The following is a 5,182-nucleotide window of genomic DNA, read 5'->3' as shown; positions in this document are numbered from 1 at the left end:
CCACAGAGCAAAAATGAAACATTTGACAGGGTATTCCAAAGGACCCATGAAAGATTTTTCCCTTGAATTTCATCTGGGACATAAATGAGGAATAGAATCAATGCAAAATAATCATAACAGTCTACTAAACTAGTGGGCATATTTTAATAAACATTTTAATATGTACTTCTCAAGCTAATGTTGATGATAAAACTATACTATTAAATAAAATTAGTGAAGAGTGCTTACATTCATTCCCAAGAGTTTGATGAACATTTTGAAATTTGAAACATTAAAATGATTTGGGAGATAACCTGCTTTGGTAACCTGTGTGATAAAGGGAAAAACAGAAATTATGCAACATTAATTGTAAATGCCTCAAGAGAGTTTTCTGTTCTGTGTACTTTATCTACAATTAGATTTTGGATCAAAGATTAAAAATCCTTTCAACTTTCTGAGTGTACTTTATACTTCAGTTCTAACCAATGTGAATGTCAAACTAGAGAATTCACATGAGAGACAGGCATCATGCTTTCTGAATCCTGGCAAAACCATTGCATCTGAGAACTAGGCTCAGCAGATCAATGAGATACACCAAAAACTGCAATGCCTGCAGCCCTCATTAGTCAACAGAAAGGGCCCAGTTCTTCCCCACGACAATGCCTGGCTGCACATCGCACAACCGACGCTTCAAAAATTGAATGAGTTGGACGACAAAAATTTGCCTCATCTGCCGTATTTACCTGACCTCTTCACAACTGATTACCACATCTTTGCATCTTGACAACTTTTGACAGGGAATACACTTCCACAACCAGCAGGAAGCAGAAAATGCTTTCCAAGAGTTCACCAAATCCCGAAGCACAGATTTTTATGCTACAGGAATAAACCAACGTATTTCTCATTGGCAAAAATCTGTTGATTGTAATGGTTCCAGTTTTGGTTAATAAAGATGTGTTTGAGCCTACTATAGTGATTTAAATGTCACAGTCTGAAACCACAATTATGTTTGCACCAACCTAACATTTTTGTGGAAATTGAGATCGGTTCACAAATCTTCTTTAAAACTCTTTTGAAACAGAATCAAAATAATCATATTCTATGATTTCTAGGAAACTTCTAAATTCCTATTCAACTAAATTAATTTTACACAATTTAAATGTTATCTTCATTATGTTTACTTGTTAACTAACATGCTTCCATGAAATTGCCTTACTTTTATTGCACAAATGAAACATCTTTTTACGTATTGTGGAGAACATAAAGCTACAGATCTGTCTCATTTTAGAATCTTTCTGACGGCATCTGGGTCAAGCAATTTTTTTTTTAAAGAGTAACTTACTTATAACTAACTTATGCAAAATAAGCTGATTCATCAAAATGATTCAAAGAACAACACCAGAAAAAAAGAATTGTCATAAACTTCCTGAAGAACTAGAACCAAGAAGTATGAGACCATCAGGGATATGTATATGTTTTCATCTTTTTTTTCTCCCTCTCTTTCCTCATCTTAACATTTTATGTCTCTCACCTCTGTGAGCTTCAAGTGCAGGATTCATTTTTCCTTCCTTAGTCTCTGAAAACTGGATTTGCTTTAACACTATGCCAGTCATACACTTGCAGAAGGCGATGGCATCCCACTCCAGTACTCTTGCCTGGAAAATCCCATGGTTGAAAAATCCTGGTAGGCTACAGTCCATGGGGTTGCGAAGAGTCAGACATGACAGAGCGACCTCACTTTCACTTTTCATTTTCATGCATTGGAGAAGGAAATGGCAACCCACTCCAGTGTTCTTGCCTGGAGAATCCCAGGGACGGGGGAGCCTGCTGGGCTGCCGTCTATGGGGTTGCACAGAGTTGGACACGACTGAAGTGACTTAGCAGCAGCAGCAGCAGTCATACACTATGTCCAAGTGACCTCACTTCATACAACAAACAGAGAGAGGCTGGTGTTGTGGAATTCAAATTTAAACTGTGAAAACAAAACCTTAATGGTGTGGGTTAGGTCACTTTGCTTCCTGGAGCCATCTACCTATTGTCAAGGCAAAAGAGTCATGGAGTACAAACATATTACCAGAACCTGGAGCATCCTTGAAATAATGGGATAAGCAGTGAAAAAAAATCTATTATTCTTGGTTTTGCTTCAATTAACCCCAAAGGATATGTTGAACTGTAATTCTCATTACCCCAAAATGGGACAGTGTTTGGAAATAGAGTCAATGCAGATGTAATTAGTTAGATTCAGGTACTGGACTAGCATGGGTCCTTAATCCAATAAAATTGGTGTCCTTGAAAAAGAGGAAAGACGTACAGAAAGAAAGTGGCCATGTGACAATAGAGCCTGAGTTTGGAGTGATGCATTGATAAGCCGAAGAAAACCAAAGATAGTTGTGAAGGAGGAAACAGAACAGGCTCCATCTTGAAAGCAGGACTCCATCTTGGGCAGGACTGTGAACTTTGAGCTATGTGCCCAGTATCTATGGAAACTACACACCAACTGGAAAACCTGGTCCCCGGTAGGAAGAGCCCCAGGGCTCGTACCTAGACACTCCATCACCTAAAAGAATACCCTCATTATCTGTGCAACTGAATAGAATCATACATTCTATTATGCTTGTTGGGGTATGACCACAGGCCTATTGATAATTGTCCACTGTTAACTACCTAGGATTAAGGCATATGAATCACAGGTTAACTTTGACTGTATGTTTCTTTTCCTTTGTTCAGATTAGTTTCAGGGAATTTGGGGAGGTGGGTTTGGGCACGAACACTTAGGGTATATAAGGTTTTCACAAAAATTGGTTGGGGTCCTTGGCTGAGAGGAGACTCTGCCTTGGGCCCTCTGATGTAATAAACTGCACTCACTATCTGCATGGTCCTTTTAAGTAAGTTTGTTTCCCTAGAACGTGTGGCTACAACAGTTGGAAAACACCAGACCCTATAATACGCAAGTAAGGGCTCTCTCCTACAGGTTTCAGAATCAGTATGGCCCTCCTGACATCTTGATTTTGAAATTCTAGCCTCCAAATGGTGAGACAATAAGTTTCTATTGCTTTCAGCAGCCTGTATATCAGTATTTTATTACAGCAACCACAGGAATTGAATACAGTACTCTCCAACTCAATTGAAGAATTGCTATTCTAAATCACAACCATTAAGGCAGGTTCTGGAGCCAAACCAAAGAGGTCAGTAAAGAAGCATAATGCTGATTAGCTCTGCCTGCATGACATAAATATATATAAAAAAAAAAAACAGCAAAACTGTAATAGTAACTGAAGATTTAGCTCTGTTCTCATCTCTCTCATCAAGCATAGTACTGAAGAAAGGTCACCTGGGACAATATGTCAAGAGGAAAGAAAAGCCATATAGTTAAGAAACAAAACCATTCCTGTTTGCAAACAACTTGATATAGCTATACAGACTATTTCAAGGGATAAGCAAAGCAAAAATTACTAAAACTAGTGAGTTTGCAAAGTTGTAAAATACAAATTAGCGACACAAAAAACTCAGTTGTATCTCTGTACGCTAGCAATGAGCAACTGGAAAAAATTAAAAATATAATACCACTTACAATTGCTCTAAAAATAATAAAATATTTAGGTGCACATCTAAAAAATATGTACAGGGTCTGCATGCTGAAGAACAACAAAAAAAATGTTAATGACAAAAATCAAGAAAAACTAAATGAAACAATGTATGATGCTCAGTGATTATAAGATTTATCATCCTAAAGATGCTAGTTTTACCCATTTTAAACTTTGGGTTTTGAAGGAAAGCTACCCGGCTCAAAATAGCCTGGAGTTAAAACTTCCCTCCAGGTCCTCCCCCATCATTCTATAAAAAGTTCTATAAGGAACTTTCTCCCCCAAAGAAAAGAATGGACATTAAGACTGATTACGTTCAGCTCCCAGCCGATCCCAGTCTCTGGCTGGTCCCAGGAATTCCTTGCCGCAGTTGTTGAAAGCTAACTATTCAAAAATAATCATGAGGAAAAACAAACCCCCTCAAAACGATGTATCTCTGCATATATATGTTTTCTATATATAGCTATTCTCTTCTTGATTTAGCGCAGCAGCTCGCTAATCTGACTGCTGCCCCTTCTCGCCTCATTAAAGGTGATCTGTTCCTGTAAAGTGCTGGTCTCGTTTTTGTTTTTTTCTCGAACCTCGCCTTCTCTAACTCCCTTACCTTACAGGTTTAGTTAAATTACTATCAATATCCAAATATGATTCTTTGTAGCTACAGAAAAGCTAATTATCAATTTTACAGCTTACTAAAGATCAGCAGCTAATGAAGACAGCATGGTGTTGCAGAAAACCAGAATAGAGGTTCCACACATAGAGCTACACAGTACACCGGCTAAATTTTGATAATGGTTCAGAAGCAGTCCCACGGAGAAGGAGAAAGTACGGCAAAACATGTTGAAATAATTGGACATTACTATACAAAAACATTGACAGTTGACCTAAATATCATGTCTTTACAAAGGAACTCAAAATACTTTTTGGTTCTAAATATGAAACAGCAATCTGTAATACATTTAGAAGAAAACGTAGGAGGAAATATTCATGACCCTGGTGTTGACAAGGAACTCCTAGACATAATGCAAAAGGCATTAAAGAAGATATCACAAATTAAACTTTATCAGCAGTAAAAAAAATTTATCAAAATGTAAAAACAGTCAAAATTGTTTTAAAAAATAACCACATAGTCCTTGTTTGGAGATTAAAAAGGAAATCTACAAAATGGGAGGTAATATTTGCAAATCCTATATTTGATAAAGGAATGACATCCAGAATTCGCTAAACTCAATAGTACGTAAAGTAGTAGTCCAATTAGAAAAAGGAAAAAAAAAAGACACTTTACCAAAGAGGATTAAAGGAATGGCAAATAAGCACTTGAAAAAATGTGCACTGCCATTAATCATCACAGATGTGGAAATTAAACATGCTGTAAGATACCTCTGGATATTTATTACAATAGATGACCAACTATTAGTAACATGATGTATGACAAAGATGTGAGGCAAGTGGGTCTCTCCTACATTGCTGGTGACCATGTAAAATGGCATAGCTAGTTTGGAAGGGAGTTTGTCAACTTCTTAAAAAATTAAACATGTATTTAACATAGGATTCAGTAACCCCTCTGGTGGGATTTATCCTAGAGAATGAAAACTTATATTCACACAGAAACTTGTACATGA

The sequence above is a fragment of the Budorcas taxicolor genome, chromosome 9, assembly GCF_023091745.1.
Source record: "Budorcas taxicolor isolate Tak-1 chromosome 9, Takin1.1, whole genome shotgun sequence".
NCBI lineage: Eukaryota > Metazoa > Chordata > Mammalia > Artiodactyla > Bovidae > Budorcas > Budorcas taxicolor.
The sequence above is the reverse complement of the archived record's forward strand: the minus strand, read 5'-3'. Positions refer to the sequence as shown.